The sequence below is a fragment of the Megascapheus bottae genome, unplaced genomic scaffold (genome assembly GCF_031878675.1).
Source record: "Megascapheus bottae isolate mThoBot1 unplaced genomic scaffold, mThoBot2.hap1 HAP1_SCAFFOLD_76, whole genome shotgun sequence".
Taxonomy (NCBI): domain Eukaryota; kingdom Metazoa; phylum Chordata; class Mammalia; order Rodentia; family Geomyidae; genus Megascapheus; species Megascapheus bottae.
Window position 1 is genome coordinate 611,843 of NW_028327824.1, and position 26,268 is coordinate 638,110.

The window sequence follows — 26,268 nt, forward strand, 5'->3', positions numbered from 1 at the left end:
CACACCATTTCACCACAGGGTTACTTCTGAGTAGGACTGTCACCTCCGTTGGCTAATAGAAAGCAACATACAAGCACTGACATTATGAAGAATTTGGTTGCTTCCTAGACTACAGAGCAGCCAATCCACCAGTGTTTTTTGACCAACCCAATCATCCGCTAATTGTGTCAATATTCAAAATGACTTCATAAAGATATTCCTAGGCTGTCTGTATAATCTGTATTGTCCTCAGACTCCAAAACGGTTGTACACTGAGATGTCAAATCAACTCACCAAACATTTGCGCTCAGTTCAGATATGAGGACCTCTAATGTGTGGTGCTCACTATAACAAAATACAAAACATAGAGACAATTAAGTGGGACACTGGGAGAAGAAACAATGCATTTCCCTAAAAGGTTGGGGGTTTAAACTATGGTTTTCGCTAGATATTCATTTGAGTTGTGTATCTAACTGTTCTATAGCTTCAATCCCTGTCTCTGAAACTGCAGCTTAAAGTTTGGGCCCAGTGCTGAATGAAGCTTCTGAGGACAGAAGATTGCTTTTGTCTATGCTGACTCAATCATCCCTTGCTGGCTGTGCTCTCAGGATGATCTGGCATGGGTAGATGAACCACTGTCAGACCTCTGTGATCTACTGGATCATGTACTGAGAGAACTGAAGACAGATGACAAAAACAAAGTCACTAAGGAAAAGAATGTGTCTGAAAGGCTAATTCAGTTCAGCAGCAAAATGCTGATGAGGGAATGTACAGATCAAGAGTGGAAGCAACACCCATGGCACAAGAAGAAAAGGAGCACAAGGCCAAATACCACAGCAACTGCACAGGAATACACACACACACACACACACACACACACACACACACACACAATTGGTAATTTCCTTGATGAAGAATGTGATCTTGTGAGAAAACCCAGCAACTGTCCATTTCAAAAATTACAATCATGTCTTGATGCCAAGACTTTAAGGCTTTACCCAAATAAATGACGTCTGTGCACTATTCATGGAGTCAGAAACCTTCGATTCACATTTATGAAAAAGTTGCATTAACTGTACAGAAGAACATGGCATCTGCCAAATAGGATAGAAATCTAAAGGAGGAGTGGATGGGCCAAACAATTGTCCAAGCCAAAAGGGAGACTTTGTGGAGACATTCCCTTCTACTGTCTCGAAGAAGAGACAAATGTTCACAGCCACTTTCAGACCTATAATCCCCAGTCGTGGGAGGTAAATTGTTAGTGCACAAGTTCTTCCTTTGTGATCCTTTGTTAGCAGTCCTAGAAAATGTGTACAAACCTTTCAATCTGTGTCTCATGCCCAGGTGGTCTGATCAGAGTTTTCTAAGAGTTCCCTTCACTGCTCACAAGGACCAGGAGAATTCACTTTCTCCTGGAGTCTGAGTCCTTCACCCAACTTTCAGAAGGATGGAATGGCACAGACAAAATCGCACTGCGTGACACTCCAATAGTTCTCCACATTCTATGTGCTCAGTCTCTGAATATCATTGTACACATGTATATCCATACTCTGGTATCTGTCCTTTTATGCTATCCTTTATAGATATACGTGTGATCTGCTTTGAATCATTAAATTATACACAGTAAAACACTGTGGAAATTCCTAAAACTATTTTTCACCCAAATTTGGTACAATTCATCAAAAACAATCACAAAATATACTATTTTTGGAAGGGGAATTTCCTAGAAATGAGGTTCTTGGTCCAAAGAAATGTTGACCTCTGATAAAGAAATCTTTTATAAAATGATTGACAAAGAATTCTTTCCTTATGGACATATATTGTGAATTTGTGTCTTTCCTTATTTTCCATTTCACTTGCTATGCAGGAAATCAAGCTGATATACCATCTACACTGCTGCTTCCATGACTCCCTCAGTTCCCACTTGCTGGTGCTACTGTTGGCTGTCTTTCTAGCCTCCTTGATTGATAGAAAGATCTGTAGGCTCCCATCCAATGTGATAGTATGCCTTTCAAGGTAACAGAGGAGTGGAGTATGAAGAAGTGATTCAGGTTCCATTAGTGTTTTTTTTTAAGTGAAATCTGTTTCCAATACATTCAATTGGTGTGAACTTTATAAATGAACTATGACCATCTTCATTTCCCTTTATAGATCCTACTACTTGACTTTCAAAGAAAACAGGAACAATTGTCTTTTGACCTTTTCTATTCTTATTTATGTCAAAACTTAAAACAAGGATGTACTGATACTGATCGACTGTCATATATATTGTCTACGGTTACAACACTTTACATTGTTTATCACTCAGTTGACAAGTACATGGACTCACCATATGTTGAGGGCCGGCCAGGACTGGGATACATTTCCCCTCTGGGTGTCAGATTCCACACTGCGAAGAAATTAAACACATACACAAAAATTGAGCCAGAACAGCACAGAAAAATATCTACATTGCTGGGTATTGAAACCATGGTCTTCTCTATGCCAAGCATGGGATCTGATATTAGAGCTACACCTCCACCTCTACTATCCCTGCCAGGCCTCCTTGAAGTACTGAGGTTTGACTTCAGAATCTTGGGTTAGACAAAGCTGCATAGGAGTGATTCGAGTTTTGGCAATGCTGCCTCATCATGTGAACCTCTGTTTTCTCTTAGAATGGCAGGGAATGGACTGGTGAACCACTGAATAACATTTTTTGGAAGATCTGATGATAGCAAGTGGAAGGCACTCAGAGTAGAAATGGCTTTGAATGGCTATTTCCAATCCTGCACCAAAACATTGGACTACAAATGTGGAGTTTGAGTGATAATGCATTATATTAGAGCACAAGAGCAGAGGGGCAGGTCATAACACCAGTGCATACTCATATGAATACACATATCACACACACACACACACACACACACACACACACACTCGCACACACACACATACACACACAAACACATAGGTTACACAGTCCATAATTTCTTTGGTTGAGTATGTGATTTCTTTGGAACACCTAGTCACTCTTCACTTCAGCAATTAAAATCATGTCTTGATCCCAAGACTTTAATGATTCGCCCAAGATAAATGATGTCTATACTCTACGCATCAACTCATAAACCCTGGATTCATATTTGTTAAAAATTGGCATTGGGATGGGAATTTGGCCTCGTGGTGGAGTGCTAGCCTAGAATGCATGAAGATCTGGCTTCAATTCCTCAGTACCACACACATAGAAAAAAAAGTCAGAAATGGTGCTGAGGCTCAAGTGGTAGAGCTCTAGACTTGAGAAAATCCAAGGACAGGATTCAGGCCCTGACCTCAAGCCCAGGCCTGGCCAAAAAAATGTTAGTATTTACTGTACAGAAAGAATGGCATGTGCCAAGTAGGTCAGAAAATTAGAGGATGAATCCATGGGCAAGAAAACTATCACAACAAAACGGGACTTTGTGCTTCAATTATTTTCTTCATCCTTGAGTCAGAGCCAAGTGTGCATGGGCCCTTGGAGAACTGAATCGCCTCAGTGCTCTCAAATACATTGTTAGTGCAGAAGCTACTTCATTGTGATTTGTCACTGAGCTCTAGAAAACATACACAATCCCTTGGAATAAAGTCTCATGGAGGTGATCTGATTATAGATTTTTCTAAGAGTTCTCTTTATGGCTCACTAGAACAACAGGAACTCCATTCTCCTCACTCATCTTAGTCATTCACCCAACTCATGAAAGGATGGAATGGCACAGATAAAAGTGCACTACTGTGACATTCAAAATACTGCCCACAAACTTGATGCACACTCTCTGTACAACTTTATACACATACCTATCTATATTCCAGTATCTGACACTTATGGCTGACTTCTCTAGACATACGTTTCCTTCCCCTTATTATCACTACTTTATCTTTAAATTATACGCAGTCAAATACTATGTTAATTCTCATACCTACTTTTTTCTCAAAGTATCTATAATTCATCAAAAACTATCTATATATTGTATATGCAAGAGAGTACTTCCTGAATTTTCCTGGAAAATAATGCTTCTTACTGTAATAAATGTTCACCTCTGCCAAACAAAGTGTTTATGCAACATTGGCCAAGAGATCTTGCCTTATGAATCTACACAGTGTTGACTGTGGCTTTGTGGCTTCCCTTATTTTCCATTTCACTTGCTATGTAGGAAATCAAGATGACATATCCTCTACATTTCTGCTTCCGTAGCACCTCTGTTCCCTACTTGGTTGCAGTATTAGTGGCTGTCTGTCCTACCTCTCTGATTGATAAAAGGATCCGCAGGACCTCTATCTGATGTGATGCTGAGTCTTTCAAGGTAACATAAGTGTGGGGTATAAAGAACTGATTCAGGCTCCATTAGCTACTTTGTATGTGAAATCTGATTCCATTCCATTCAATTAGTGTGAGTTTCATATATTCACTGTGACCATCTTCATTTATCTGCGTAGATCCTGCAACTTGACTTCCAAAGAGAATAGGAACAGTTGTTTATTGGTGTGTTCCATTGTGGCCTGTTTATTTTCAAAACTGAAAACAAGGTTGTACTGACACTGTGTGCCTGCCATGGGTATTGTCTATGGTTACAATACTGAATATTGGTTAGCACTGTGATGAGAAGTACACGGGGGACTCACCAGATGTTCAGGGCCGGCCAGGACTGGGACAACTTTCCCCTCTGGGTGTAAGTGTCCACACTGTGAAGAAATTAAACACATACGCAAAAATTAAGTCTAAAAAGTAAAGAAAACTATCATTTTCTATCTACAATGCTGGGTATTGAAACCATGGACTTCTCCATGCCAAGCATGGCATCTGCTACAGGAGCTACCCCTCCACGTCTGCTATCCCTACCAGGCCTCTGTGCAGTACTGAGATTTGACTTCAGAAGCCTGTACTAGATGAAGCTGCATGGGATGAGACTAGCATTTGGCAACGCAGTCTCATCACATGAACCCCTGTTGTGCCCTCAGCATGGCCAGGAATGGATTGGTGAACCACTGCTCAACTCAATAATGACATTTACTGAGAGAACTGATGATAATAAATGGAAGGAAATCAGAGTAGAAATGGCTTTGAAAGGACATTTCCAATTCAAAATATTGGCAACAAAATATTGGACTGGAAATGAAGAGTTGAAAAGAAAATATCAGACTTAAGCACAAGAGCAGAGGGGCAGATGTCATAATACCAGAGTACCAGCACACAAACACACATATAAACACACACACACACACACACACACACACACACACACACACTCACACAAACACTCTCTAATTTCTTTGAGAATATGATTTCTTTGGAACACCCAGTCACTGTTCATTTCCACAATTAAAATCATTCTTGAGCCTAGACTTCAATGCTTTACCCAAGGTAAATGATATCTACACACTATTCATTGAGTCATAAACCTTGGATTCAGATTTTGAAAAAGTATTCACTGTACCAAAAGAATGTGGTATTTGTACACAATGGAATTCTATGCTGCTGTCAGAAAGAATGACATTGCCCCATTTGTTAGGAAATGGAAAGACTTAGAAAAAATCACATTAACTAAAGTAAGCCAGACTCAAAGGAACTTAGGCTCAGTGATTTCCCTCATTTGTCATAATCAGTGGAAACCTTGGGCTGTCCTAGCAGAGATTTGCAATAGGGCAAAACCTTGATACAAAAGGCCATATAGTAGGACGCTAAATGAAAGGATCTCTAGGATATAGAAACATAAGCCATATAATGAATGATTGTTGTTCTTAAGGTACTATGTTATCTCTTTTGCTGTCCCTTGGTTATCTCATATTGTTACAGTATCTCACTTTGTTACCTGATATATCGGATATATTTGTTTTTGGTTATTTGAAATTGGATAGAGAAGGGGGGGAAACAAGATGAGGGGTGGGGGTGGGGGGAGGGAAATGGGGACCAAGACATGTGAAAGGTTATCAATGTATGTGAAGTGATGCACCATCTATCTGGCAAATATCATGTAACCCTTCTATTAATTACAATAAAAATATATGAAAAAATAAGAATGGCATGTGCCAAGAAGGGCAGCAATCTAGAGGAGGAATCATGGGCCTGACAATTGTCCACAACCAGGAAAACAGGGAAAAGGGATCTACAAGGAACTTCCTTTTCCTCAGCCCTGAGTAGGGGCCAAGTAGCTGTGGGCCCTTTGATTTGAGCCCTATATCCCCCAGTGTTGTGATGTAAATTGTTACTGCAGAAGCTACTTTTTCTGTGATCATTTGTCATTGCAGTCTACAAAATGTGTACAGCCTCTCAGAATAGGGTCTTATAAACAAGCTATCCTATCAGAGTTTTCTAAGAGTTCTCTTTACTGTTCACTGCAACATCAAGAACCCCATCTCCTCACTGGTGTCTCAATCATTCACCAACTTTAAAAGGACAGTATGGCGCAGATAGAGCTGCACAGCTGTGACATTCAAAATAGTTTCCATAATGCAGGGATCAAGTGACTAAAGTCCTAGCTACTCAGGAGGTTGAAATCTGAGGATCATATTTCAAAGCCAGCCTTGCCACTGTAATTTCCAATGAGACTAGAATCTCCAGCTAGCCACCAGAAACCCAGAAGTAGTGCTATGGCTCAAGTGGTATAGCCCCTGCCTTGTGCTGAAGAGCTCAGGGACAATAGCACACAGGCTCAGAGTTCAAGTCCCCATCCTACAAAATAAAAACAAAGAAAAAAATCGGTCCTACATACTTATTTAGTCTCTGTATATCTTCATACATATGCCTATCTATGTTCATTATTTGACCTATCATAGCTGACCTCTCTAGATAGAGATAGGATCTGCTTTGAATCATTAAATTAAGCACAGTCAAATACTATGTAAAATCCTATATATACTTTTTAATTTTTGCTAATTCTGGAGCCTGAACTCAGGGCCTGGGCACTGTCCTTGAGCTTTCTCAAGGCTAGTGCTATATCACTTGAAACACAGCACCATTTCCAACTTTTCCTGTGTATGTGTTACCAAGAAATAGAACTGAGGGCATCCTGCATGCTAAGCAAGCACTCTACTACTAGGCCATACACCTGGCCCTTCCTATATGTACTTTTTCACACAAATTAGCTGCAATTCACTGAAGACTAACTATAAATATGATATATATATATATATTCAAGAGGGTATTTCTTGTGTTTTCCTAAAAGAGAGACTTTGGGATCTAACTAAATGTTCATCTCTAAAAAACAAAGCTTTTAGACAAGACTGATGAAGAATTCTTTCTTTGTGAACCTACACCAATGTTTTCTGTGGTTTTGTTGTTTCCTAGATTTTCTTTCCCTTGCTATGTAGAAGCTGAATCTGATATATCACTCAAATTCTACTTCCAGGTCTCCTCTTTTCCCTTTCGGTCGTTATGTAGAAACTCCAGCTGATATGGCTTTTAAATTTTGTATCCGTGTTCACTGTTTTCCACTTCACGCATTATAAAAAAAATTCCAGCTGATATATCATCTAAATATTTGATTCTGTTTCCCCTTTACTCCTTGCTTCCACCAATACTAGCTTTCTTTCCTGACTGTCTTATGGAGAAAAAGATCTGCACAGCGGAAGCAAGATTCCTATCCATCATGATGGTGGTATTTCAGGTGAAATAGTCCTGGCTTTTGACACATTTATCCTGATTCCTTTAGCTACTTCATATCTGAATTCCTCCTCACTTCAAACTAGTCATTGTGACTTGAGTGCCTGACCTGTGATACTCTTTTAGCTCCTCATACTTAACTTTAGAACAGCCTATGAGAAAGTTTCTTTTGACCTCTTTCCTTTGGTATTTATTTTCAAAACAGATAATAGTTACATGATATGGTTGGGCAGTAATATCAACTTTGTCTTGGTACCATATTTCAAAATGATTTTACTTTCAAATGACAGGTAAATCCACTCACCAATTGCTCATGCTGGATCAACAGCTGCTGCCAGAGCCCAGTTTACATGGACTCAGGCATGCCTATCACAGCATCTCAACTGCAGTATTTTAAACAGAAGGAAGTCTGGTGGTGCTGGCATACGCTGGTAGTTCTCCTCTGTAGGAGATACAGCTGAGGCTCAGGGTTGAAGCCAGTCGCAGCCAACAGTCCCTGAGACTCTCATCTGCAATTCACAAACAGAAATGGAGATGTGGCACAAAGTATCTGAAAACTAGCTCCAAGCAAAAGAGCTCAGGGACAGTGCTAATGTCCTGAATTTTAAGTACTAAGACCACAAAAAGAAAAAGAGAAAGAAAGAAAGAAAAAGAAACGTGTTTAATTTGTGAATGTGTGACATATCATTTCCATAGAGTTGACATTTATTAACAAAGAAAGTATAGGTATATTCTCAATCTCATCAGCCAAGCTTGGGACTTTTACTCATGGTTTAGCATCTTTGAATCCCATGACTTACATATTACATTTGTTGAGGGTCAACACTGCTACAGTGTAATCCGGATATATCTCAGTATAGTATCACTAGGTAACAAACCATTCACCTACGAGAGGGAAAACACAGAAGAATTTCACACTGATTGTGTTGAAAATATACTTAATATACCAAACATTATGGAAAGTCATGCACACAGAACTGTTTTAGGTGGTGGTGAGCCTTTTAAAATCTATAGCCTATGAAACCTTGAAAGCTATAATTCTTCAGAGTTAACCAATCCCGGGAGAAGTACATTCTGCAATTACTTTTCAGAGTTCTGTTACAGAACAAGAGAAGAAAAATTTTTGAATCAACAAAATTTCACTGATATACAAGGCACCTTTACAGATAATGCATTGCTTCACGGGACCTAGAGATGTAAATAAATCCATTATTAAGAGAGTTTATATCACCGTTATTGTGGATTTTCTACTTGGAAACATTTTATAAAAGAAATAGAAAGCATGAGAAATCTTGTGCATTCTATAATATTTCACACAGAGTGGGTATATGTTAAGATAATACAATGTCAATGGGAATAAAAAGATATTATAATCCTAGCTACTAAGGAGTTCTGAGGATCTCAATTCAAAGAAACCTAAGAAAAGAGCCAGGAGACTCCACTTATCTAAAAGAAAAAAAAAGCTGAACTTGAAAAAGGGTATCAATGTATGTGAAGTAATGCACCTTCCATCTGCGAATGTAATGTAACCCTTCTATTAATTACAATAAAAATATATGAAAAAAAGCTGAAATTGGACCTGTAGCAGATGTCATAATTCACTAATCCTGGGTGCAAAAAAAGTTGTGAAAGCATTTAAGACCCCTAATTAAAACCCCAGTGTTACCACACATTCACAACATCTGTACATACACACAAACACACCCACATACTCAAAACTGTCCAATAATAATAATAATAATAATAATATGATATTTACACTAATGCATCCAGACACAGGTAATACATTCCTACACTCTTCAAAAGAAAAAGTAACATGAAAATAAGAAAATCCTTCTTGTAAAAATATATAAATAAATACATTTAGGTAAAATACTGGTTCTGACTTTTGGATCTGGAGGAGACACTTGTAAAGCACATTGTATCCAGCCATACCATTTCATACACAAGGGAAACAGAACTCCCAATGCTTGCAGTCCCTAGTCCCTAGGCCCTGGCCATGGGAGCCACAAGAGGTCAAGACATAGCAGGAAGTCATGTAGCCAGCCCTGCTTCTGCTGTAGAGCTGTAACAGAAATGTGAAGAGCTTCATGTAACCTAAAAGAATTAGGCAAAAGGACTCAAACTGTCTCCAGCCTTTCAGCTTGTAAATAGCTAGACACAGAGGAGGATCAAACTCTGTCACAAATTTAAATCATAGCTGATTTTCCTGCTACCTTTCAGGCTAAGAACTTTCTTTTCTTTTTCTTTTCATTCCTTTTGGTTCATCACTTCCCCTAAACCCAGTTTGTTAATTCTTCAGAGGAAATGGGCTTTAGGTGATTGACTAATCAGAAATCCCAGCTATTAAGGAGCTGAGATCTGAAGACAAGAAGTTCAAAGCCTCAAAAAGCTCCGTGGAACGCTAATCTCCAAAACCCAGCAAAAGTTGTACATGGAGCTGTAGCTCAAGTGGCAGAGTGGTAGGAGTTGGAGAAAAAAAAAGTTAAGGAACAGTGTCCAGGCCCTAGTTTCAAGCCCCCATACACACACACACACACACACACACACACACACACACACACACACACACTTTATTCAGGTAGCTACCAGGCAAAGCCTTCATATGTAAGAACCAGAGAGATCCCCAGTCAGCTCTCACTCCTCCAAGTCCCCTTCAATCAGCCCCCTCTCCCCCTCACATGATCCAACAAGCCCTCCCTGGAAAAAATTCATTCTTTTTACTTTAATCCCTATGGGAAGGACGGGAATAAAGTCCAATGGCATAGAGAGCAAACCCTATGATAGACAGACTGCCCTTGCTCAGACCCTTACCTTGTAGAGCAAACTCTACTAATATGGTTGCTCCTATGGCAACCCCAAACAGAATGCACTGGTCATCTTTACATCACTGCAGAATGAGGAACGGAATGTTCGAGAATTAAAGGCATAGCAGTTCTCCTTAAAGACAGTGGACTGAAAGTGGAAAGGACATAAGACCAAAGTCGAATACGACAGTAAAATAGTTTCAACACATAGAATACCTCACCTTTTCTTTTGCCTCTGTATTTAATGTGGAAAATTTTTCTGTTAATCCAAACTTGAAAAAAAAAGATTTCTGGAATAAGAGTCTGTTGGGGACTGACTGTGGGGTCAGTGACCTTGGACCCGCACAATTGAGTACACAAGGAAGTAAGCTCTTATCATGATTTTGGGCTGTGTCAATAGCTTCTCATTTAACCTGTTTGGGACTTGATAGCTTCTCATTCAACCTATTTCAGACTCGATACTGTTTGTACGAATGTAGCCCCTGGCAGTTCCCTAGTTTAAGATGTGTATTTAAGATTGAGAACTGGAAATAAACTGGGCTACGGTCTTGGGCGACAGGTTTCTTAAGCTGTGGCTCCTGATTTGGGCTGTAGCCCTCCTGAACCCCATCTGTTTGTCTCTCTTCTAATTTTTCCTAGTCCTTGCCCCCTATTTCAGGAACCCCAATCTGCGAACCCTGGTTTGCTGCCGGTTGGCCCCGGCATCTGGCGCCCGAACAGGGACCCTGAAAATCTGGGACGAAGGCGAAGGACCCCCCCCTGTGGTGAGTAACACGTCGTAGGACTATTAGGAGAGTGTATAGTCAGGAGAAAAAATTATGGGTCAAGTTAATAGCTATATGTCATATTTACCGATCTTAACAGGCCTACTTGAAGCCCACGGAATGTGGTTGGAAAAAGGGGTGCTTCAGAGCTTCCTACAGTTTCTCGAGGAGGCATGCCCGAGGTCTATAGAGGAGGAATTCCAAAAAGCCTGGCAGCAGATAGGAAGAAGAATTAAAGATTATTATAATGTATATGGCCCCGAAAAGACCCCAGTAGAGGCTATTGATGTATGGAATTTAGTAAGTGAAGGCATGGATCCTCAACATGAGAATGCTGAACTTGAAGTAAGGGAACTTTATGAATTAAAGGACCCTTCTGAAAAACCTGAGGCTGAGCCATATGCCACAGCCCAAGAGAGTCTAAGTGAGATCTTGAAAATGGAACAACAACCAGTAGATATTGAGTATCAGAATTCAAATTTGAATATGAGGGAGGAAAGTTATGATGAGCCGATGGAGGACCGGATAGCTACGATAGAAAAGAGGTTAGAAGAAATCATGCATCTACTATCTAAAATGGGGAAAGAGCAGAGAGCCCCTCCAGAATTAGGAAGGAGATATGACCCTCAGGCCACTATGGTTTCTGATTCTAAATCCTACCTCTCACACCCACCGCCTCAGGCTGCAGCCTTACGGCCTCAATCCCTTTCTCAACCTTTAGGCAAGCCTAAAGGCCCTAGCAACAAGTCCCTTTTAACAGGCACTACAACCAGGCACAGTGCATCGCAATTAAACCTGACTCAGGCTGCTAGAGAGAGGGAAGGTATTTCAGGGCCTCGATGCTTCCCTAGTTTAGTTGATCATGATGAACAAGTATACCATCAGCCTGTTCCTGTTAAACTATTACAGGATTTAAAAAATGCCTGCTCCCAATATGGGCCAACTGCCCCCTTTACTCAAGTAATATTGGAGGCCGCGTGTGCTGGTATTGCATGCCCAAATGACTGGAAGCGGCTTGCCAGAGCATGCCTTAGTGCAGGAGAGTACTTATTATGGGAGACAGAGTTCACTGCACAGTGTCGGGCTAAAATTGAAACAAATAGGTCTAAGAACCTGCCTTACACTGTTGATCAGTTGTTAGGAGAGGGAACCTATAAAAACACCGAAGATCAATTGGGTTATGCAAAGGAGGCCTATTTACAAATAAATGCTGCGGCGAGAGAGGCTTGGAAAAAGTTACGCAATTCCAATCGTACAAAAAATCTAGTAGAAGTTAAACAGGGACCGAATGAACCTTATCTAGAATTTTTGTCTCGATTAATGGAGACTGCAGACTGCCTAGTACAAGATGAGAATGCAAGGGAGAGTATAGTTAGACACATAGCCTATGAAAATGCCAACGCCGCCTGTCAGGCGGCTATCAGACCCCATAGGAATAAGGGAGGAATCACGGACTTTATTTCACTGTGTGCTGATATTGGACCCTCCCATGTACAAGGCCTTACTTTAGCCGCCGCTCCTCAAGGAAAGACTGTTAGTGAGTCTCTAAAATATAGAGGTCAGCGGCATTCTCGGGATGCTAGACCCCCAGGGCGTTGCTTTTCTTGTGGACAAATAGGACATTGGATGACGCAATGCCCATGCCAGGCCAGGCAAAAGAGAGAAAAATCACCTGGCACATGTCCACGCTGTGGTAAAGGGAAGCACTGGGCTAAAGATTGCAGGTCAAGAACAGATCGCAATGGCCGCCCGCTTTCGGGAAACTGGAGGGGGGGCCAGCCCCTGGCCCCGCAAAACCATGGGGCAGTCCCTCCCTCTTCTCGGCCACAAGTGCATCTTCTAACAACCCCCCAAGATCAGTCTCCAGCCTCCTCCGTGCCACCCCAGGCAGTGCAGGATTGGACCTCTGTTCCTCCACCTGCTCAGTATTGACCCCAGAGATGGGGACACAAGCTCTCCCCACGGGGGTCTTCGGTCCCCTTCCCCCAGGAGTGGCTGGATTGCTGTTAGGGCGAAGTAGCCCAGCCCTTAAAGGGATACAGATTACACCTGGCAAAATTGACCAGGATTTTACAGGAGAAATCAAAGTTATGGCCTCTGCCCCGAAACACGTGGTATCGATCCCAGCCGGTCAAAAATTGGCACAACTAATACTCGTCCCTTTACCCCCCGGGGAGACTGCTAATTCCCCATGTGGACAGAGAGGATTTAGATCTTCTGATATCTATTGGGTACAAGGCATAAAACAAGAGAGGCCTGAGATGACTATATTTATACAAGAAAAGCCCTTTAAAGGAATATTAGACACTGGAGCAGATGTGTCTGTGATAGCTAAAAAACATTGGCCAGCCCAATGGCCCCTGACAACCTCTATGACTTCCCTACAGGGGGTTGGGCAAGCAACTGACCCACAGCAGAGCAGTGCGATCCTTGTTTGGAGAGATGAGGAAGGGCACTCTGGTCATTTTCAGCCATTTGTCCTGGATCATCTGCCAATTAATTTATGGGGTCGTGATATCATGGAAAAAATGGGAGTGTATATGTTTAGTCCTAGTGCTGCGGTCACTAAGCAGTTACTTGATCAAGGCCTCCTCCCCTTTAGGGGACTAGGCCGAGCAGCACAGGGGGAGCTAGAGCCACTCCAACCCCAGTCTCACCCTACGAGACAAGGATTAGGGTATCCCTTGACGGGAGCTGTCGTTTGCCCTCCCCCTCATGCTGATCCCATAAATTGGCTCTCTGAACAACCGGTATGGGTTGAACAGTGGCCTCTTTCACTAGAAAAGATCATTGCAGTACAGCAGCTGGTACAGGAACAGCTGGACTTGGGGCATGTGGCCCCTTCTAACTCTCCATGGAATTCTCCAATTTTTGTTATAAAGAAAAAGTCAGGTAAATGGAGGCTGTTACAGGATTTGAGAAAAATAAATGCCACAATGGAACTGATGGGGGCCCTACAGCCTGGCTTGCCTTCACCTATGGCAATCCCAAAGGATACTTATAAGATTATTATAGATTTGAAGGATTGTTTCTATACTATACCCCTGGCACCTCAAGACTGTAAGCGCTTTGCCTTCAGCGTCCCCTCTGTTAATTTTAAAGAACCCATGAAGCGATATCACTGGCTTGTGCTCCCACAGGGCATGGCAAATAGCCCAACTTTATGTCAAAGTTTTGTAGCTAGAGCCATTTCTTCCACTCGTGAAAAATTTTCTTCTGTTTATATTGTTCATTATATGGATGACATCTTGTTGGCTTGTTCTGACCCTATCGTCGTACGACAAGCCTTTGGACAACTAAAGCAAGATCTGAGCCTCTTTGGCCTTATAATAGCAGCTGAAAAGGTTCAGGAACACCCCCCTTTTACATATCTAGGCCATATATTAGGCCCACACTATTTTAAAAGCCAAAAAATACAATTAAAAACTTCCCACTTAAGAACTCTTCATGATTTTCAGCAATTCTTAGGAGATATAAATTGGCTTCGGCCTTATCTAAAGCTCTCCACAGGAGAGTTAAAACCCCTTTTTGATCTCTTAAAAGGAGATACCAACCCTACATCCTTGCGTGAATTAAATCCTGACGCCAGGAGGGCCATCCAAATTGTAGAAAAGGCAATTTCCCAGCAACAAATGACCTATTGTGACTATTCCAAACCATGGGGAGTTTATATTTTAGCTACTTCTCACTCCCCAACTGCTGTATTGTGGCAGGATGGCCCACTTTTATGGCTTTATCTACCATCAACACCCGGCAAAGTGCTGACCCCCTACTACGAATTGGTAGCTAATCTGATACACATGTGCCGAGTGGATTCCCGTAAATATTTAGGTCAGGAACCTCATTTTATCTGTGTCCCATATAATTTACAACAACAAGATTGGCTATTCGCCCATTGCGATCCTTGGGCCATTGCTTGGGCCAATTATACGGGGAAAATTTTGCATCACTACCCGTCTAACAAACTTCTCCAATTTGCTGCGTGTCATACGTTTCTATTTCCTTCCATAGTACAGGCCTCGCCTTTATCTTCTGCTGCTTTGGTATTTACAGATGGATCCTCTAATGGAAAGGCTGCTTTGACCATTAATGGGAAAACTCAATCTTGGGTTACGGGTTTTTCCTCCGCCCAAGAGGTGGAATTAGAGGCTGTTTTACAAGCACTCGTCCTGTTACAAGACGAGCCCTTTAACTTATACTCAGACAGTCAATATGTAATTCGTGCTCTTCAAGTCATAGAAACTGTTCCCTTTATTGGAACTACTAACTCCAATATTCAGACCCAATTTCGCCAAGTACAAACTTTGCTTTGTTCTCGCAACCACCCCTGTTTTTTTGGCTTTGTTCGAGCTCACACTAATCTTCCTGGCCCTTTAAGTGAGGGCAATGCAGTTACTGACTCCGCCACCAGAGTTTACTTAACTCAGGTTGAACTTGCTAAGCAGTCACATGCCATCCATCATCAAAACAGCCGAGCCTTGCGCCGACAGTTTAAATTATCTAGAGAAGCTGCACGTCAAATAGTTAAGACTTGCTCCAACTGTGTCCCTTTTTCACCAGCCCCCCATTTAGGTATAAATCCACGAGGACTGCTTTCTAATCACATTTGGCAGATGGATGTCACACATGTTCCATCATTTGGCCGATTAAAATATGTCCATGTTACTGTAGATACTTATTCTAATTTTATCTTGGCCACCCCCCTTGCTGGGGAAGCCACTAAACATTGTATCTCTCACTGCATTCGATGCTTTGCTGAGATGGGGATTCCCTCGCAAATAAAAACAGATAATGGCCCTGGCTATGCAAGCCGAGCATTTCAATCCTTCTGCCATTCCTATAATATCACTCATATTACAGGCATTCCTTACAATCCTCAAGGTCAAGGCATTGTGGAGAGAGCTAATGGATTATTAAAACATCAAATTGCTAAAATACAGAAAGGAGAGTCATATCCCGCTACCCCTGTGAATATACTTAATCATGCTTTATTTGTTTTAAATTTTTTGAATTTGGATTCAAATAATTTATCTGCTGCTCAGCGATTCTGGGAAAAAAGAGCGCAGCGTCCTTTTGCCTTAGTAAAGTGGAAGGATCCCCTAACTGGTGTTTGGCATGGACCCGATCCTGTTCTAACCTGGGGTCGAGGGCATGTATGTGTTTTTTCACAAGGAGAAAATGACGCCCGCTGGCTGCCTGAACGCTGCGTTCGGATCGTGGAGAGTGACAGTGGCCATCCAAGCAGCGACTCACTGGGCCTACACCCCCAACCCTCCAGTGGTGCATCCTGCGACGTGGGAAGGACCTGAGTTATTTGTGCATGTCAATTGGGACTGCTACTGATCCACTTGTTCTACACATTCATATGAGCTGTGTTTCTCCTCCTTTTACTATTATGTAGGGACCTTTTAACATATTCATTGACTCTACACAATTTAATATGTGACATTATTTTGTCTTTACCATCCCTCTTCTTAATAACCTTTTTGTAAAAGATGCCCAGGTGAAAAGCAAAGGCCTCCAGAGGTAAGTAGAAGTCGGCCGACCCCCTTGTATGTCTGCGTTTTATTTTATTTTATTTTTGTTTGTTTGTTTGAAAAGGTGCACTGTGGGCCTAAAACAGAGGCCTGGGTGGTCAAGGGACGCCTTGGCCCCCCCTCCCCTTCTGAGTTTCTTGTCGATAACAAGGCATACCTGAGAGTCCCACCAGCAAGACATGTCTAAATCTAAAAATAACTGTTTGGTGAAAACATTCATTTGAGCTCATGTTCTTTGTGTTAAGTGTATCTGATTGAGTCCAATTTTCTTGTTATATGTCAATGTCTGATTATTTAAAAGTCTCCGTTTCTCTGTCTTGTTCGTGTTACATGTTTTTCCTTGTCCAGTTTTGTCTTTAAAATTGGTACCATTTCTAAGTATGGATCCTTATGGTTTTTCTGTGCGTACTCAAGCACACATCCTTGTTATTTTTTTTTTTGAACATTTCTGGGCCTAGCATGGCTGCTCCCCCATGTCTGCAGTTGTAACAAGCCCTGGAAAAATAAATTCCAGCTAAGTTGCCTTGCAAAAAGTTTTGTTTTGAACCTGGTTCTCATCTGTAAGAGTAAAATTGGCAAAACTCTCTTGACACAAACTTCCGGAAATTGAACGGCCGATATTAATTTTGCGCGCTTTATGATCTTTGAGTATGAATGTGTGTGAATGAGTGAGTGAACATGTTCAGGGTTAAATTGTCAGCATGCTGTATAAAACAATGGATAAATTTATACTTAAAGACAATTGGGTAAATCTAAGCTTAAAACTTCAACAAAAATATTAGGTTTGAACGTTTACTATGCCTCAAAGGATTATTGCATTGTCTTAAAGAGAAACTGGTAAATATTATTCTAGATCCTGAAATCTGCATTTTATTGCAAGGCATACAGCTGTTTACACTGTAAACATTGTATCCTGTTTAGCACAGAGGTATTAGGGAATTTGGGATTTATTACCTTAAGTTAAAATTTGGAGACATGTATTAGAGATTCAAATGTAAAATTGTTCATTAACGTCAGAAACTTTGTCTGTCTGTCTTTTTTTGCAAACTGACACTAGAAATCTAATGGTAAAATGTGAATAATGTGATTAGTATTTTAAAGGAATGTTTAAAGGTTTATCTCTGTATGATTCGGTTTCATGTTACTGGATTGCTTCTAAAAGGAGGCCTGAAGGCAAAGGGCGTTCCTTGAGCCCAAGGAGACCTGGAGAAAAGGGAATGCCTTGAGCCCTTAAAGGTTTTTCAAATGCAAATGAAGACTAAAATGTTAAGTGTTTAAGTTTAAAAAGTGTAAACGTTTTAAAGAACATTAGAATTGGGTTTCTGAATAATATTTGAAAGTGAAGTTGTCTTAAATGTTTTAAGAAAGAGAAAAAGGGAAAATCAGGACTACCAAAATAACTTCCAGCTAGCCCATGGAGAAGTACAGCAATCCTTATTCAGATGTAACTTTGGCTTTTACCAGGTTCTAGGTAAGCTCATGCTTAGAGACTATTTCTGTGTTGACCACCTTGTTGCTTTAATTGGAGTAACGTGGCCTTTTGTAGGACTCACTGATCTGAAAACTGCAGTTCTGAGCCAACCCCGGGCAAAGCAAAGTCCCTGTGAGACTGTGGTGTCTAATCTGGCAGCAGAGTGCTAATTGAGGCAGAGTTGCTTTGGAGCTCAAAGTGGCAGAGTGCTAGCCTTGAGCTGGAGAGCTGAGGGACAGTACCCAGACCCCGAGTTCAAGTCCAGCAACCAAGCAAGTGAAATGCCCATGGGATGTTTATCCCTGTGTGGAGAGACACTACTGGGACTATGAAGTATCCAGATGCAGAAAGCCTCTGCGGTGATGGCAGAGATGGTGTCAGATCCTAGAGTCACTCGTGCTTGGCCATTCTATATTATTCAGAGCCGGGAGGTCATAGAATAGTTTGTAAGCATGCCTTACTAATGCCCATGCCTTTCATAACTGGGCAGGAACTTGTCAATCATCTGTGATAGTGGTAGTTTAAAGTTCTAACTGAGTAAAGTTTGATTTGACTCCAGCCACAAATTCAGGAAAGTTTGTGGATCTGACAACTAAAGCATTGTTTAAGGTTGCAGAGATTTAGTTCCCCAGACAATCAGGAAAATGCCTTGAACCTGGTGCGCTGGCCAGCACGGGTCTACTTCTGCACGGGCATGATTTTCAACACCTCGTCCTTGAGAGACGCCCCCAGGAAGAAGTCGATGTTCTCAGACTCCTTGTTGGGAAGGGAGAAACAGATAGATCTCCTCCAAAGACTTGATCTTCATGTCCTTAACCAGGCGGCCCAGCTTGGTGATGGGGATCCATTCCTTGTCTTCGGCTTTGCCTCCGCGAGCCCCGCGGCCACGCCCCGGCCTCTCCCAGGACCGCGACCTCGGCCCCGGAGGCCACTACCGAAGCCTCCTCGGAAGCCGCCGCGGCCTCCGGGCCCTCCCGCTGCACCGGCGTCGTCCGCCATTTGGTGTCTTCCCGGAGAAGAGACTTAGACCAAGGGACCAAAGTCATTTTTGGAAAATGTGACAGGATAATTAGGGGTATAGAAAAGAGTAAAAATTGCACTTGTGTTTCTTTTAAAATAAAGACGGGGGAGATGTTGGGGACTGACTGTGGGGTCAGTGACCTTGGACCCGCACAATTGAGTACACAAGGAAGTAAGCTCTTATCATGATTTTGGGCTGTGTCAATAGCTTCTCATTTAACCTGTTTGGGACTTGATAGCTTCTCATTCAACCTATTTCAGACTCGATACTGTTTGTACGAATGTAGCCCCTGGCAGTTCCCTAGTTTAAGATGTGTATTTAAGATTGAGAACTGGAAATAAACTGGGCTACGGTCTTGGGCGACAGGTTTCTTAAGCTGTGGCTCCTGATTTGGGCTGTAGCCCTCCTGAACCCCATCTGTTTGTCTCTCTTCTAATTTTTCCTAGTCCTTGCCCCCTATTTCAGGAACCCCAATCTGCGAACCCTGGTTTGCTGCCGGTTGGCCCCGGCAAGAGTCTGGGATTTATATTTGGTTATTTGAAATAGGATAGGGAAGGGGGGAAAACAAGATGAGGGGTAGGGTTGAGGGGGAGGGTAATTGGGACCAAGACATGAGAAAGGGTATCAATGTATATGAATTAATGCACCCTTTATCTGCAAATATAATGTAACCCTTCTATTAATTACAAGAATAAAAAGAAAAAAAAGAAAACGCTTACTTTTCAAAAAAAAAAAAAGAGTCTGGGAGATTGGCCTAGTGGTAGAGCATTTGCCTAGCATGCACGAAGATCTGGGTTTGATTACTTGATATGTACTTAGGAATAAGTCAGAATTGGGCTGTTACAAGACCATTTATTAGCTCAAAATTCAGCCAAAAAATTAGATAACTCTTTAATTTGGGAAAAGTAGTGGAGCTTGTTCCCATGGAATATACGTTGGCACACCAAAATGCATAAAACAAGTTGATCAAGAACTAAATGGAAAATAAGATGATCCGAAGAGTGAACCATATGTTTGGCCTCTAGTCCAGAGAGAAGTGAAGAATGTGCTGATGAAACAGTGCCCTTTTTGCTTTTATTTTTATGTAAAATGTTACAAAATTGACTTTTTCTTAATGGACTTTTGTATAAAGAACTGTTCACTGCTGTATTGGTTTGCAGATGTCTTGAATTTTGCTCTTTAATGGCTATATTGTAAGCATTTTATACTTTATATTGCTAAATATCAGAGAACTCATTTTATACTTTATATTGTTAAATAGCGGAGAACTACACTTTAAAGCAACTTTTCCATTTGTTTATTGAATGATGGTGTATGTTCAGTAAAATATTTATATGCATAAATGGAAAAGGAAAGAAATAATATATATTTTATGTCTTGAGCAATATTTTTAATGTATACTTATCTTGTGGAAGAATGTGCAGATAAATAAGATCATGACTTTGTATAGTGCATGTTAGAATTTGTGGTTTTATAAATGGTTGAATATATTTCCTGGGTGACTCTGAAAATTAAGTTGCTCCAAGGGATAAACTGATTCTCATGAATACCCAAAGATCATGTACATACTATAAGCAGACCCATACCCGTCCCAAGTTGTTTTGTCACTGTAGCATATATTGTTCCTTAATTCAAAAGTGCAAATATAAGTGCATTGCACATTTTTTCCTTTTTTAAAGACAAGTCAAAAAGCCATTTTAGAAATTTTAAGAGGCTTAAGAATTAGGAATTATATATATGTATATAGAGAATATTTTATTTCAGACCCCATCAGAACTGTTTTTAAAAAATATTGTAGATCTGTTCACTCTAATGTGAAATGAGTTGTGTGTCCATGGTTTCATTGCCCATGAATGTGTGAGTGCTATGTAGCATTGCAGAGAATGTGGTGAGTATTCACTGTCACAATTTTTCTGTAACAAACAGACTGCTTTTAAAACAGCTCTCACTGTGGGCACTTTACCAAAATGCTTCCATATCACTTAGTTGAACTAAGGACTTTGAGCTAGTCACATAAGGTGTGCTATAAAGTTTTTGTGGAATTCTGTTTGGCAATACTGTAAATTACATTGTTTCCAAGTCATAGAACACCATTACATTGTTGTTTGTGATGACACATTTAATAGAAACATGAAAAACTTGTTCTGCATTGCAATAAATTTTATTTGTGCCTCCAAACCCAGTTTAATTACATACAATAATCTTATTACAAGTAACATACTATATGTCATGTACTACATGACATAGATTTATTTAGTAAACTTAATATATCCAATATATTTGAAGGCCACACTACAGAGCCCTTCATATAAGGTCTTTTTTCAAGAGTGGCCTAGCTTATTAAAATTAAACCAGAAGTGAGCTAAGCTTTCAAGAGTCATTCTCTCTCCTGTACTGAACACATCATATGTATGGTTCTTTGTTTTTTTTTAGGAATTTTTTGTATAAACTTTCTTTTACAAAGGAATTTTTTAAAAAAATTATTCCTGCTAACTTAAATCCAGTTAAAGAGGTATTGAAGTATTCCAGGGATTCCCCAGCAGCCTCTCAACCTTGATCCAACATGTCCCTTCTGTATTAATGTAACTATAGTGAATTTGCCAAAGACTTTTACTTATTGAAACCTTAGAAATACTTTCTGCTGGAAAAAAAGAAACTTAATAGTAAACTACTTAGGCATTCCTTCTGAGTTCAACACATCAGAATTACGAATAAAAATCATGTTGAGTTTCATTGTAATTGCATACAGTATATGGTGGAAATTTCAAACTGTCTTTATCATCTGAAAATGGACTGAGCTTTTGGGAGGTGGTTTTCTACTACATTTAGTACTTGACTCTTCAAGGAGTTTCAAAAATACAAAGAATAATTTCAAAATAAAGAAAAAGCCAGAAGTGGTAGAGCTCTAGCCTTTAGAAAGTCCAAAGCAATAGTAATGATATTCTTCTTATTAAAATGCAGTGTATACACATGGCAAATATCATGGTTATACTGCCTGATACAGTAAATATACACTAAAAATTAAGCTCTTCAGTTAATCCTAGCCTCTGTTAAAACAATACCTAGCAGGAACCCTAAATAAAAACTGGAAGGGCCTACTCTATCAAGCCTTCAAAAAATAGATAAAGGCACTAGAAAATGGAAAACTGAATTGGTAGAATTTATATTAATAGTACTTAATCATTAAGGGATAGTTATAGTAAAGCCTTAACATGTATCATTATTTCATGTTAATTATTAACTAATATCAGTTTTAAACCTTTCTGAAAGTAATCTTCACATGTGTGGAAAATTTCACCAAAACTTCATGGTGATTTTTTTCCTGAAATCATCATAGCAATAAATCATTAAATTCATTGGGAAACATAAAATATCCTAGGTAGTAAAAATAATCCTGGGTAAAAAGATCACAACACTAAAGGTTTTATACTACCAGACTTTAAAAGATTGTAAAGCCACATGGATAAAAACAACATAGTCCTTAGAAAACTAAGGAAACAAAATAGAAGACTCAAAATTAAATGCACACAGCCATCCTCATCCAATTATTGGAAAAAGGAATCAATGTATAGTTTAAGAAAAGGCAGCTCTTTAACAATTTTGAACAACTGCTTATCTACATGTAGAAGAGTGAACCTACAACCACAGTGTCTCTATACAGTCAAAAATCAATTCAAAATGGATCAAAGCTATTCATATTAAGATTTGAAACTTTGACATCACTACAGAAAAACACAGGGTGACAGTGAACAAGAGACATAGGAAATGATTTCCTGGATAGGACTCCAGAAGAATAAGAATTGATTGACAAATAGGATTCCAATCAATTAAAAAGTCTCTGCACATCAAATGACACCATAAATTCATGCAACAATTTACACAATAGGAAAAAATCTTGGTCCCCTATATAACACAAAAGGGCTAATATTGATAATACACAATTCTACAAACAAAAACCAAAAATCCAATTAATAATTTAGCAAATGACTTCTTCAGATTACAGAAGTACAAATGGTTTCCACCTCATTTGCAAAATGACCCTGAGAGTGCAATCTCACCACAGTGAGAATAGCAATTATTATAAAAGGAAACAACAAATGCTGATGAGGAGTTTGTGAGAGTAGACACAGGGAAAAGATCCTTTATACAATACACTACAGTGGGGTGGCATGTAATTTAGTGTGTCCACTGTGGAAATCACATATGTATAGGATGCTATAAATATATACATACCTGTATATAAATATATATACAGATATATATATACACAAACTCACATATAAGTTTGTATGTATATGTGTGTATGTATGAGTATATATGTGTGTATATGCATACATGCATTTATACATATACATATATTTATTTATGATGGTTAGTTCCAGTAACCCTAGCTATTCAGTAGAGTGAAACCTGATTGATGACAGTTCCCCCCCAGCCCTGGGGAAAGACCATGGTATTTTATCGTCCGATGTGAGCAGCAAGAAGTGCCAAGCTGGAGTATGGTTTAAGTGGCTGAGTACCAGCAAGCAAGCCAAGAGAACAAACTCTAGGGCTTGACCTCAAATTCTCCTACTTAGGGGCACTTGGGATGGACTAAAATAGAGCAACCTTGTAATCCTGCTATATGACCTTTGCATATAGAGTCAAAGGATTGATTAGACATAAAGCTCAGATGCTGCTATATGACCTTTGGACATACATCCAAAGGAGTGTAAGTTGAGAAAACAGTTACATATTTATAATACCCATTTTTATTGTAGTGCTCTTCCCAACTGCTAGACTGTGGCTCAGCTTAGGTAAACAACAACCAATGAATGCATAAAGAAAATGTAACACTTGGGCCCGGAGCATAGCCTAGTGGTAGTGCGCTTGCCTAGGGTTACATTCCTTGGTACCACCTACACAAAAGCCAGAAATAGCCAGAAATGGTAGTGCCCTAGCCCTGAGAAATCCCAAGGACAGTGCTCAGGCCTTGAGTTCAAGTGTTAGGATTGGCAAAAGAAAAAAGGAAAAAAATGTAATACTTACAAGCAATGGAGTTTGATTCACATAAAGAAGAGTCAAATATCATTGTCTCCAGGCAAATGGATGGAACTGGGATCATCATGTTGACTGTCATAAACCAAGCTCAAAATGTCAAATACTGCAGGTTTCCATTCATGTGGAAACTAGATCTAAAGTAATGATGATAAAAAAATAGTAAAAATGGGATATGTGTAATAAAAAAACAAAACAAAGTGAAACAAAAACACAACAAAGGGAAACCTCCTGATTAGATAAGTGAGAGAGAGAGATGGAAAGTAGGTATGAGGAAGATAATGTTTCATACAGACACTCACATATATATATGGAGATAGTCTGCAGAAACCTATTAAATGCTTTATGGACACAAGTGTTAAAAGGAATAGGACAGGAGAAACTCATTCAAAGTTCAATGTACATATGTATAGGATTATTATAATGAGACCTCATGGTACTATTCATAAAAGCTAATAAAATATTTAATCATTACAAAATGATAAGTATGCAACAAAAATTAGTAATTCTCATTATACCAAAATGTTGAAACCAATTTCAATACCAAAGGAAATTGAAACAGTTAAGTCAATACGTTCTATCCACTTCAGAATTTGTCCTAGTTATAGAAAGTAATGTGTAGGAAGAGTAGACATAAACATGACTTCTTATTTTTATAAAGACTGTTGATGCGCTCAATATTAATGTCTGTATAGCTGCAATATTACACAGCCATACAAACTAAAAATGCAAAAAAATGGGAGACAATTTGGGAACATAGACCCAAACAAACTACCTTCACAAAAATTAGGTTTTTACTCATATGCAGAATCAAAAACTTAAAGGAATATATATTCATGTTTAGGCCTATATGGATAAACATACAGCAGGAATTTGACTAAAGGACTACCTAAGTATAAATGGAGAAGGATGGGTAAAATAAAAATAGTGGGTAAATATTGAAATAGCTAGATTGCTTGCAAAAATTCTGACAGAGCAAGGAAACCTGTTGAAAAAATTTGGGGAAAGTAATAAAGGAAGATTGATTACAATATATTGTATACCTGTACAAAAAATGCAATCCAATCCTCCACCTTAAAATTAATGTAAGCTAATACAAGACTATTTGTAACTTATGTGTCAATATGCACAGGAATGGTGAGAAAGGAATCTCTCGACATACTGAAAGAAGTTTTTCAGAATACTTCAGATTCTCTATGCAATACTATTGAGGGGAAATAGAACTGAATGAATTTTTCCTCACAATGAAAACATTCGAAATGCAGATGGCTGTACCCAGAAACAGAGACAATACTGAAAGCTGACAAGAGACATGGGGAAGAATTGGGAACGAGAATAAAGGTGAGGCAATTGCTTTGGAAAATGCATGTAATGAGGCAGATCTTCACAGTGACCATAGGACTCAATACTTCTGATGTAAGCTGTGTACATACCCAAGAGAAATGAAAGCACTTATCCACAAATGTTCACTGCTGTATCACTCAAACCACCCAAACAGTAGTAACAACCCAAATGAATGTTTGAAATGTGGCATGTCTATTCAATGGGGTATTGACCACCCAAAAGAATGTAGAATCGATATAGATATAGATACATACTACAACTTGGATGAACTTTGAAAACATACTAAGTAAAACAATCCATGAAAAGTCTGAAAAAGCAAATAGACAGATACATTGGTAGTTGGCTAGAGCTCTGATTGGAGAGTCAGGAAAAGAACAGGAAATATGACTGCTATCAGGTATGGGGTTTCATTATGTGTGATATGGAGTGATAGTTTCCTCACTCTGACAATGTAAAGAAAGAACATTAACCAGTATATATAAACATAACTACATAGACATAAAAAGCTATGATAGCTTATATACGCTATAGACATAATGTTTTATTATCTATGCCATACAAAGACTCAGCTTAATTTTATTTATGTTCTAAAATTTATGTGCCAGTAACTGTATGTTGAGATTCCCTTTGTTAAATGTGACATTTGAAATGGGATGTAAAAATCAATGTTAAAAAAAAAAGTAAAACGCAGGGTAAATG

General features: G+C 39.6%; 1 protein-coding gene and 1 long non-coding RNA gene across 2 annotated transcripts in view; one reads left to right on the forward strand and one right to left on the reverse strand.

The window, feature by feature from the left end:
- Nucleotides 1-26,268, forward strand: part of LOC150039124 (uncharacterized) — a 226,264-nt gene that overhangs the window by 167,299 nt on the left and 32,697 nt on the right. The gene's annotated exons all lie outside the window — the stretch shown is intronic.
- On the reverse strand, nucleotides 277-10,422 carry LOC150039133 (uncharacterized). The gene is made up of 6 exons (XR_016534533.1): nucleotides 10,403-10,422; nucleotides 8,389-8,473; nucleotides 7,893-8,097; nucleotides 4,612-4,671; nucleotides 2,309-2,368; nucleotides 277-324 (listed from the first exon to the last, which is right to left on the reverse strand). It is a non-coding gene; the product is annotated as an uncharacterized LOC150039133 (long non-coding RNA).